Genomic DNA, 12,166 nt, shown 5'->3' on the forward strand with positions numbered 1-12,166 from the left:
GGAACAGAGCATTCAGTGGGAGCAGAGGGAAACCATTCTGTAGTTGGGACCCTCCTTCCAGAGGATGTTGCGATATCCTCTCGCACTGAGGATACCTCTGAGGGGGCGGGAATGCCAGTTAGGAAGAGTCAGGTGTTAGTAGTGGGTGATTCAATCATTAGAAACATAGATAGTTGGGTTTGTGATGACCTGGAGAACCGTATGGTCACTTGCCTGCCTGGTGCAAAGGTTGCAGATCTCTCGAGGCATCTAGATAGACTTATGTGTAATGCTGGGGAGGAGCCGGTGGTCATGGTACATGTAGGTACCAATGACGTAGGGAAGGGTAGGAGAGATGTCCTGGAGGCCAAATTTAGGCTGCTAGGAAAGAGACTGAAATCCAGGACCTCTATGGTGGCATTCTCGGAAATGCTTCCAGTTCCATGCGCAGGGCCAGGTAGGCAGGCAGAGCTTCAGAGTCTCAATGCGTGGATGAGACGATGGTGTAGGGAAGAGGGGTTTAGATTTATTAGGAAGTGGGGACACTTTTGGGAGAGGGGGAGCCTATACAGGAAGGACGGGCTCCACCTAAACCAGGGTGGAACCAGACTGCTGGCACTAAACATTAAAAAGGCCGTAGAGCAGTTTTTAAACTAAGAGATGGGGAAAGCCGATTGGTGCGGAGATGCACGTAAATTGGAAGGAGACTTCTCTTAGAGGAGAATCCATTGATAGAGATTCTCTAAGCTGTAGTCAGAAAGAGAGGAGGGGAGAGGGCAAACCATGGGCCAGAGCAGACAAACAACCGCATACAAAGGAATCCAATGCATCAGGGAAGGGCAGACAAATAAGCAGTGGCAAATTTTTAAAGTGCTTGTACACAAATGCTAGGAGTCTGACTAATAAGATGGTTGAACTAGAGTACCTCGTATTAAATGAGGAGATTGACATAATAGGCATCACTGAAACCTGGTGGAATGAGGAAAATCTGTGGGACACAATCATACCGGGATATAAAATATATAGAAAGGATAGAGCAAGCCGGGTGGGTGGCGGAGTGGCACTGTATGTGAAAGATAATGTAGAATCAAATGAAATAAAAATATTAAGTGAATCAACATGTTCAATAGAATCGCTATGGATAGTAATTCCATGCTCCAATAATGATAAATTAGCAGTAGGGATATATTACTGACCACCTGACCAGGACAGCGATACTGACATTGAAATGCTGAGGGAGATTAGAGAGGCTACTAAAATAAAGAACTCTATAATAATGGGGGATTTTAATTACCCCCATATTGACTGGATACATGTCACCTCAGGAAGAGAAGCATATATAAAATTTCTCAATGGCTTAAATGACTGCTTCTTGGAGCAGCTGGTGCAGGAAACCACAAGGGGAGAGACAATTCTCGATTTAGTCCTGAGTGGAGTGCAGGATCAGGTCCAGGATATAACCGTTACCGGACCGCTTGGGAATAGTGACCATAATATAATAACATTCAACATTCCTGTGGTGGGAAAAACACCTCAGCAGTCCAGCACCCTGACATTTAATTTCAAAAAGGGGAATTACACAAAAATGAGGAGGTTAGTTAAACAGAAATTAAAAGGCACAGTGACTAGAGCCAAATCCCTGAAAGCTGCATGGAAACTTTTTAAAGACACTATAATAGAGGCCCAACTTAAATGTATACCCCAAATTAAAAAACATAGCAAGAGTCACCGTGGCTTAACCACCATGTAAAAGAAGCAGTGAGGGACAAAAAGGTATTTTTTAAGAAGTGGAAGTCCAACCCTAGTGAGATAAATAGAAAGGAACATAAACACTGTCAAATCAAGTGTAAACATGTAATAAGAAAAGCAAAAAAAGATTTTGAGGAACAGCTAGCCAAAAACTCAAAAAGAAATAACAAAATGTTTTTTTAAGTACATTAGAAGCAGGAAGCCTGCTAAAAAACCTGTGGGTTCCCTAGGTGATCGAGCTATAAAAGGAGCAATCAAGGACGATAACGCCATTGCGGAGAAACTAAATGATTTCTTTGCTTCAGTCGTTACGGCTGAGGACGTTGGGGAGATTCCTGAATCTGCACTGTCCTTTGTGGGTGATGAATCTGAGGAACTGTCCCGGATCGAAGTGTCATTAGAGGAGGTTTTGGAACAAATAGAAAAACTTAATGTTAACAAATCTCTGGGACCGGATGGCATTCATCCAAGGGTTCTAAAAGAACTCAAATGGGAAATTGCTGAGCTATGATCTGTGGTTTGTAACCTGTCCTTTAAATCTGCTTCCGTACCTAATGACTGGAAGGTATCCAACGTGACACCAATATTTAAAAAGGGCTGTAGAGGCGATCCTGGCAATTACAGACCAGTAAGTCTAACTTCAGTACCGGGCAAATTAGTCGAAACAATAGTAAAGAATAAGATCGTGAAGCATGTAGAAGAACATAATTTGGTGGACAAAAGTCAACATGGTTTCTGTAAAGGGAAATCCTGTCTTACTAATCTGTTAGAGTTCTTTGAAGGGGTTAACAAACATGCGGACAAGGGGGATCCAGTAGATATAGTATACTTGGATTTTCAGAAAGCCTTTGACAAGGTCCCTCACCAAAGGCTCTTGTGTAAATTACATGGCCATGGGATAAGAGGGAAGGTCCTTTCATGGATAGAGAACTGTTTAAAAGACAGGAAAGAAAGGGTAGAAATAAATGGTAAATTTTCAGAATGGAGAGGGGTAACTAGTGGTGTCCCCAAAGGGTCAGTCCTGGGACCAATCCTTTTCAACTTATTCATAAATGATCTGGAGAAAGGGGTAAGCAGTGAGGTAGAAAAGTTTGCAGATGATACCAAACTGTTTAGGATAGTCAAGACAGAAGCAGACTGTGAGGGACTCCAAGAAAATCTCACCAAACTGAGTGATTGGGCAACAAAATGGCAAATTAAATTTAATGTGGATAAGGGTAAGTAATGCACATCGGGAAAAATAACCCCAACTATACGTACAGTATGATGGGGGCTAATTTGGCTACGACAAATCAGGAAAGAGATCTTGGAGTTATCGTGGACAGTTCTCTGAAAACTTCCACGCAGTGTGCAGCAGCGGTCAAAAAGGCAAATAGGATGCTAGGAATTATTAGGAAAGGGATAGAAAATAAGACCCAGAATATCTTACTGTCCCTGTATAAAACTATGGTACGCCCACATCTTGAATACTGTGTACACATGTGGTCACCTCACCTCAAAAAATATATTTTGGCCCTAGGAAAGGGTTCAGAAAAGGGCAACTAAAATGATTAGGGGTTTGGAACGGGTCCCATATGAGGAGAGGTTAAAGCGACTGGGATTTTTCAGTTTAGAAAAGAGGAGACTGAGGGGGGATATGATAGAGGTATATAAAATCATGAGTGGTGTGGAGAGGGCAAATAAAGAAAAGTTATTTATTAGTTCCCATAATAGAAGAACTAGAGGACACCAAATGAAATTAATGGGTAGCAGGTTTAAAACTAATAAAAGAAAGTTCTTCTTCACACAGCGTGTAGTCAACCCGTGGAACTCCTTGCCAGAGGAGGCTGTAAAGGCTAGGACTATAATAGAGTTTAAAGAGAAGCTGGATAAATTCATGGAGGTTAGGTCCATAAAAGGCTATTAGCCAGGGGATAAAATGGGGTCCTTGGCCTCTGTTTGTCAGAGGCTGGAAAGGGATGGCAGGAGACAAATCGCTTGATCATTGTCTTTGGTCCACCCTCTCTGGGGCACCTGGTGCTGGCCACTGTTGGTAGACAGGATACTGGGCTAGATGGACCTTTGATCTGACCCAGTACGGCCATTCTTATGTTCTTATCCTCCCCTTCAGCAGAACTTTAACAGCTCCCAGTCACCAGGATGCCCAGGTCCCCAGGCTTCAGAAGTGCCTCCTGCAGGGAGGTTATGCCCACCGCTGACAGGCACAGCCAGTGTGTCCACTCTCTGGGAAAGGGGCATATCCCCCAGAAATGTGTCCACTGTGCCAAAATAAAGTCCAGGGCATGCAGAGACAGGGATCTGAGGCTGAAACCCCTCCTAATGGAGAAGTCCCTTTGACCAGCCTCCGACCTGGAATAAGGGGGATGCTCAGCAAAGGACTCCCAGCAAGGTCCCTCACAATGTCCCCAAAGCTGCTTAAAGTGCAAAAAGGCAGCAGGCACCTTCACCGCAGAGAGCACAAAAGAGAAAGCACCTTGGTGCTGAAGCAGGGACTCATTACTCTTCTCCTGCAAAGCACTCTACAGCTCTGTCAGTAGAGTCCTGCAAATCTGCAGATATCCACTTTATATCCACAGGTATCCGCATCTGTGGACACGGACGCAGTTATCAGTGGCTCACTTTTGTGCATACAGATGTGAATGTGGACACAAATTTTGTATCTGCACAGGACTCTGTCAGCTCAGGCTGCAGTACTGCAATTATTGTGTAACTGGCCACACTACAGGATTATACTTACCACGGAGACTTGCAAGTCTCCTCGATGCCAGCCTCCTCATGCTTGTGACACCCCTCTCACCTACCTCAAAGGAACTGCACTACAGCTACTCACAGGAGGGTTCCTCCTTTTCCACAGATGAGGACACAGGCTTTTCTCCTCACCACTCGCCTCCTTGAAGACCAAAGACTTGACAGACAGCCAATGTACCAGCCCTATTACAACTAACCACCACAGTGGTATGGGCACCAATGGGTGTCCATAGTTCATAGAACCTGCACAGTTCTCTAGTCCCTGGCCAGAATGGAATCTATGGGGACTCTATATATCCTACTGCAAATAACAGGACTCCATTGAAATTCCACTGTTACCTCTACAACCCTATGAGGCAGGGGAACAGGACTTACCCATCACTGACCAACAAGAGGACATAGTCTATGATACATCTTAACCTAATGAGGCCCCTATGTCATTTGATGAGGCTGTTTCCACTCTCACTGCCACCCACGGTGGATAATTATACCCATTTCCAAGACCTCTTTAAACATATGGCAACAGAACTCCACATAGATATGAAGGTGTCAGAAACTCAACATGAGTTGGCCAACATACTACAGCCACCCTCCTTGGCTAACATAGCTTTACCTATCAATGTAGTGATTCTAGACCTGGCAAAATCAGTGTGGTAGACACCAGCCACAGCAGCACCAAACGGCAAGAGAGCAGATCCCAAATACTATGTGCCTCAAAAGGGCTCAGAATATCTCTTAATCCACCATGCTCCAAATTCACTAGTGGTGGAGCTGGCAATAAAAAGGTCTAAACAACAAGTCTAGAAATTCCCCTGGCATAGATAATAAGAGACTGGACATCTTTGGCCACAATGTTTACATTTCATCCACACTCCAATTCAGGGTTGCAAATTACACTGCACTACTTGCTAAATATGACCACAAAAACAATGCAAAGTTTACAAATGTTATTAAGGATTTCCCAGAGAACAAAAGGCAACTGTTTCAAGTCCTCATCACAGACAGACAAACAATTGACTGTGCTACCCTCCAAGAGGCTCTTGATACCGTGGATGCAGCTGCTTGAGCCACAGCCCACAGCTTTAGTCATGAGGCAGGCCTCCTGGTGCAACTCCACCACATTCTCTTCACAGCAACAACCAATGAGGTGCTTTACTCCATGAAGGATTCTCAAGCCACTCTTCAATCTCTGAGCATGCAGACACCAGCCACAATAAGATGCCAGTTTAGATACCTACCATACCAGAGAAACAGATACTCATATTACTCTCCACTTGCAGAGATCCCTAAGTTTATTTCAAGTTTCCACTCCTATTCAATAAATCTGAGTTACTGCTAGGTAAAATAATAGGGTGCTTTGAGATCAAATATCTGCAATATACATGGGACACCCATTCATGTGTCTTTGATGTAAATAAGCTCCTAGAGGAAGGGCTGAACTGTGGCTGATAGAAACTGGCAGAAGTGACCACAGTTAGTGTTGTAGGCCTCTGTCCTCCAATCATCAAGTGATAGATAATCTTTTAATCAGCATGACTCTGTTGTTACTCCTACATGCTCTGAAAAGCAACAGGTCAGGTACTATAAATATGACCTTTAATCTTTGGCTAGAGAAATAAAAACTTAGAATTGTATAACAAAATGTGTGTGTGTTTATAAAAACACATATTTTACTTCCACACCTAAACAAACAAAAACCTAGCACAAGATCCAATACATTTTATGACAGGCTGATGGTGAAGTATACCTCCAACATATTTTAAAATCTCATTGTTAATTTGAATAACCTTAGTATTCATTTATGTTGCATTAAAGGAAGATGCAGGGTTTTTTGGGGGTGTTTTTATTTAATTAGTTTTGTTTTTCATATTCTAGAGTATCTAGAATGCATTATAAAGTAGTTTGGGTGTTATCTATTTGTATTACTGTTGAATAATGTGGGTTTTGCCCACGGAAGCTCATGATACTATATATGTTTGTTAGTCTCTCAAGATGCCACAGGCCCACAGGTCACTTTTAATCAGTTTTGTTCAGAATAATCCTAGTATGGATTAGGGCAGTTAAAGAAACACCGTACAAAACAGGGGGAGGAGGGGCCCCTTAATGTATATTTATAGATAACTACTGTATGATGAAAATGGGGAATGAAGGATTTAATAATGAAACAAAAGATTCAGGCATGCAGAAACAATAGTTTGGGGGAAGGAGAAAAACCCAGAGAGATTTGGAGTCCCTTTTATTATTTTTGGTGCTCAAGCCGGTTTGCTGGATACCTTAGAAAAGATAGACGCATTAAGCTCTTTCTTGCAGAAATGGAAAATCTCGCCGGTAGCAAACACATTCTTGCTGTTTTCCTCTCATCTCTGTAACCAGGCCCCAGAGCCTGACCTTCCCAGGCTCCGGCAGTGCAGAATCTATCTGAAAGATTAGCAGCGACCACAGGGCGTCGCCCTCCTTCCTAGGCAGAGAATTCAACTCAACCCTGTTTCCAACGCTTCGGGTGCTGCAGCTCTTTCTGCGCCGGGCGGGGAGAAGGGAGAGGAGGAGCCGCAGCCGCAGCCAGAGGCCGGAATTGTTTCCTGGGCTAAGCGCAGCAAGCTGGGAAAGCGTTTCCGGAAGGCTGGTTACATCCCGCAGCTGATTTTGGACGCTCCTGGTGTGGGCGAGAGGAGGGAGCAGCCCGAGCGGCGGGAAGCGCAGGGGTGAGTCTGGCGAAGCAGAGCACGGCGGCCAGGTGCGCTCTGGTTCCCCTTTGCCTGGTCCCGCTGGGCTGCTCTCGGCGCCAGTGTGGGGCGAGCCGGGAAATGGCAAGACATGCCTCCGGGGCTGCGCCCGCGGGAGAGCGTGGGCTACGCTCTGTGCCAGCCGCGGCTGCTGTAGCAGCTGTGCTCCGTGGACGTGCCTGGCTCGCCTCGCTCTCCCTGTAGTGGCTGCGGGCGCAGGACGGCTCGGAGAAGGTGGCGGCGGCGGGGGATGCATCCCCGAATCTGTCCCATTAGCTCCACAGACTGGCTGCCTCTACTGGCCGTCAGCAGGGGTGGGGGAGTAGGGCCAGGTGGCGAGCTGAGAGGGAGCCGCAGCCCCTGCGCCTGTGTGTGCGCGCAGGAGAGGAACCCGGCGGCGCTGAGCTGTCTTCGGGGGGAGGATGCTGGCTGTGGAGATGAGCGGGTAAGGGAAAGTGCGGGGCTTAAAAAGCAAGAGGGAGATTATGAGTCAAGGCGCTGTAGGTAGGAAATGCCGGGGAGAAGACTGAAAAGGATTTCCAATAGGCAGGGCCCCTATAGCCCAGGATCTCCTCTCCGAGGTTATCCTTGTGGAGGCCCGCAGGAAGAGGAATGGGATACGATGTGTGTCGAGGACAGAGAGGTGGTGCAGAGCACGCACAATGTAGAAGTCATTTGAACAGTGAATACAGAAGAAAGTGACCCTTGGAAGCACACTGGGGTGTTTTGGAATTTGCCTTTTCCTTTTATTTAAGGACACCACTAATTAGCCAGGTTTTAAGTAATTTCAAAATCATGATTTACCTATCCAGCATATAGGGCCTTAACCTGCACTTCTGAAATGCATGGGATTTTTGTTGTCATTGTCTCCATTAGATCCTTTTAGCCCTTTATATTTTTCAAAGCATTACAGTCTCTGAGAGATATTTTATGAAAAGGTAAAAATTGCATAGTGGACATGCATTGAAAAGTCCAAAACAGACAAAATGGCTCTGACATTGGGTTGAATTTGTTAAGAAGTGGGAGATAGGGATCACAAGTCTTGCATTTTTTCTAATACAATAGTGTTAAGAGTCTCAAACTTAAGGAGGCAAAGCAGTTACTCGTGACACTGGTAGTCTTACAGTATAATAGCAACATATACAGTCAATCTTAGTAATTCACCCTGAATTCTGCAAATCCCATAAGACTTTAAAATCCAGATAAGGGTACATCACTTTTAGCTGCTGCTGGCACTGTGTGCCCTTTAGATGCATGTCAACGTGCGTTATCGATTAATTCTAGATCTGATACTGTCATCATCTTGGTGTCGCTCATGCTTTAGTTATTTTGAGTGCATCAGAATTAGCTGACAAAGTTGTACTAAAACTATTTTCTGTATGTCTGATAGTCTTTAAAAACAAGAATGTAGCGTATTTGAATAAATAAGAATTTATAATAGCGAACATTTCACAACATCTTTGTGACAAAATCCCCAGTGAAATTAAGATGAATAAAGTAGAGAGTATTCGGAAAGAATAGTTTTAATGTGAGTTTAGAATTGAGAGGAATTCTCATCAGTCAAGTAGTCCAAGCAAATATGGTATTCCCAATTAGGGAGACAACCAAGATTAGATCAAAATAACATGGGCAGTATTCCCAGTGGATAGGTCTCAGAAATTCAAGCCAGGAGAGTTGGGTTCTTTTTCTCAGATTTGTGGCTGACGACGTGAGCAGGCTTTGAAGAAGATGAGATATGGCCCAAGCTCATACTAAGAGACTGATTCTGAGTCATTGAAGTCATTGGGAAATCTGGTTCCCTAGGGCGTATGGAATAGGATTGAATCTGTTGCAGTGTTTGAATTATACAGAGTAGGAATTTAGGAAGCTTGTAAAGAAAGAACTTCTGTACTTGAGATGACATGAAATAAGGGTTTCAGCAAAGGCAGGGTCCAGGTAAAGATTAATTATGGCTTTGTCTATATATGGTGATAAGCTTGACTGACTCATTAGTCTTGCATCATTTTTATCTGTCGGATGAGGAACAAGGATGACCGACTCTCCAAGTCTTTTGGACTTGGATACAAAGTTAAGTTCCACACTGGTAATGTACACTAAAAATACTTGACATAGTCTAGAACCATCGTGTCCAACCAGTTCTGAAACAGTAGCTGCTATAATGGCTACTGCAGTAGTGAACTAGCCACACTCATCTGGCCAAATAGTCACATATGACTAAAGGCTAGCATGTTGGACACCACAGATCTAGAATATACAGTGCAAATAAACCATGCAATACTTCAGAATAACCCCATAACCCACCTCAGAACTCTTAATAAATCAAAAAAGTATCTGGCTTTAATCTCCATTTCAAACATACTTATTTGAATGTAGTCTTTCTCTGGTAATACTGTTTTAATAACATTATTTTAAAAACACAACAAATTGCTCAGAGTTACCATATGGAATCTCTTGTGTCTAATGTGTAGACATTGGACCAATTTTAAATATATGCAGTTATGTTTACTTTAATAAAATTATTTTGAGAAGTAGATTTGTGGCCTGCTCAGTGGCCATTTCTAAAAAATATCTTGCTAGTTGGATTTCCTCCCTCCCCCCCAAACTACTGAGGAATTAGGCCATAGCAATGCCTAATTGCATGCATGGTTTTAATTTAGAAGTTTTCACACAAAGAGGTGACTTGGAATGGTAAATGTCTTTATGTGGCTTTATAACTTGTTGAACTGACTTAAAAATATAGACCGGGAAAAATTTAAAACTTGTTTCTATATTGATTCTTGGATACCAGCTTCTTATAAATCCTATTTTATTATAAATCCCTGAAAAGAGGAGTCTCATGGAAAGGTGGTTGACTTTCAGTTGCAGTGGTGCAGATGATGATGTTAGTAGAAGATGGCAAAGATAATAGTAAAATCATCATAGAATTAAAAAAAAGCCATTTATTGAGTTTCTGCTTGTGGATTTTATATTAATGCCCATAATTCGGAGGCAATTAGATAAAACACTCACCAATGATTCTAGATAAGTTTATAAATATCTAATTGTATAATAGTTTCTTTTGTCCTGAAAGGACTCTAGATTTGGTATAAACAGGATTCATATGCCACTGAAATACAGCCCTCTTTGGTTGGAATGCAGTAAACATTTTTTGGGTGGCAACAATACATTAAAGTTTTTTAGGGAGGGAAATTAATCAAAACTATATGAAGAATTTTAGGGATGCACTTACAATGAAATTTGACCAAGATGTTGCCAAAAATACCATGGAATCTTTGAGGAAGACTTAATTTTACATCTTTTCTGAAAGATCCTGTGGTGCTAGTTCAATACGATCTTAGGCACTGATCTGCCATTGAACATGTGATGTGAGTTGCTACGAGGGCCCCATGGGTGCAGCAGTCTAACTGCATGGATCGGACTGCAGAATCTAGACCTCAATGGGAAAATATGTTGATGCTGAATCACCAGCTCTGTTACCTGCAGCACTGTGTACTGTCCTTGGACCTCACTTGTCCAGGTTTTAAAACACCAAATCCTATGAGATTTGAAGTGGCTCCAAGTTTTAACACATCCATTAGTGCATAATTGTCAAAACACCTCCATTTGCTGATTTTATTAAAAAAATTACCAAGCTTCTTTGTCATTTGGAAAACATATTTGTGTACTTATTCACTTTGTCATTTGGAAAACTACTGTCAAAACTAACTTTTTAATCTGTGTATACAAGATTACTGAGAATTACTATTTTTATATGTAGTCTTTAAATGAGTTAGGATGATTAAGGGGACATAGTCTACCTGTTAAAATAGTGATTTGAGCTTTAGGGTTGATGCTTTCACAGATGCCTTTCAATTGGGGTAGATAAACTGAGCAGACTATAGTTTACTCTGGGGAAATTATTTACAAATGTATATGTATATATTGAAACCTAGAGATCTGCTCATTTGTAGAGATTACATTAATTCTTTAGGTTCTGTACTCTTCCAAATAGTGTCTTCTCCATATGGACAATTTTTTTTATTTGGACATGCTATAAACTTTACTTGCTGTGATAAATTGTCTCCAAGCAAACCTTTTTGTGTGTCTTATGTATCCATGCCATATGTCATACGGAACATTCCCTCTAATCTTTTCCATGTATGTGCAGAATAAATTTTTATTTTTATGTGCATTGAGGCACATGTGAATGTGTAGAAATACAACCTAGCTGTGGGCACTCTGCTAATAAGCAAGGCAACATTTGAGTCTCTCCTGAGTAGCCACACAGGTGCATGGCTTACAGGGAACACTGGTCACAGGACTCCACTGTTTTAAAATTACTGTGTAATATCTCACAGTGGTACTGGTGTGATCACACCAAAATAAACAGTCATTTACCAGTTTAGATTCATTCACTGGTTGTTTTAAGTCTTTTGTTGGGAGAAACCAAGCTGTACTATATGGTTTGTTTGTTTTCCTTTTGCCTTCTTTACTATGCTGTATGTGTTAGGTATCTCGTAACAGACAAAGCAGACTTATCTGCCCCATGGTAAAATTCTGATTTTTGAAAACTGTAGGTGAATTATGCTATGATGATATGGTTTTAAACAGTGTTTCAGTTGATGTTAAAACATAGGTGCAACTGAATTTAAAAAAAATCACAAAAAGGAACATTTCCAATCCTTTATTGTTATTTTTAAAAAGTAAGATATCTTTCTAAAAATATACACCTGATGTATTTTTGATGCTATCAGTTTAAAAATATGTGGGTCACAGAATTTTATGTTCAGTAAAGAATAATTTTCCATTTGTTTATTAGCTAGTGGTGTTTCTTTCTCCACTCAGTGTAATTATGGAGTGTATGTAAGCACACTTAATTTCCAAAGGGAATGAAATTGGCAGACGTTGTTTTAATTTGTTTTTAACAGAAGAAGAGACTGATACTTGAAGTTATTATATATTTTGATAATGTTTATTTGTAGAGCCAT

At 41.9% G+C, this 12,166-nt stretch overlaps 1 protein-coding gene across 9 annotated transcripts in view; it reads left to right on the top strand.

Annotated features, from left to right (window-relative positions):
• The first annotated feature begins 6,964 nt into the window (after positions 1-6,964).
• The window catches only part of APBB2 (amyloid beta precursor protein binding family B member 2), a 329,929-nt gene continuing 324,727 nt past the window's right edge, over positions 6,965-12,166 (top strand). For 2 of the 9 annotated variants that reach the window (XM_006129478.3, XM_006129479.3), the window contains exon 1: positions 6,966-7,178. The gene's annotated coding sequence lies outside the window, so the exon portion shown is untranslated. Of the gene's footprint in view, positions 7,211-7,616; positions 7,645-12,166 lie in introns of those variants that run through there. The other 7 variants (XM_006129485.4, XM_075930533.1, XM_075930529.1 and 4 more) reach the window with 5 other exon arrangements.

Source organism: Pelodiscus sinensis, chromosome 5 (genome assembly GCF_049634645.1).
Source record: "Pelodiscus sinensis isolate JC-2024 chromosome 5, ASM4963464v1, whole genome shotgun sequence".
NCBI lineage: Eukaryota > Metazoa > Chordata > Testudines > Trionychidae > Pelodiscus > Pelodiscus sinensis.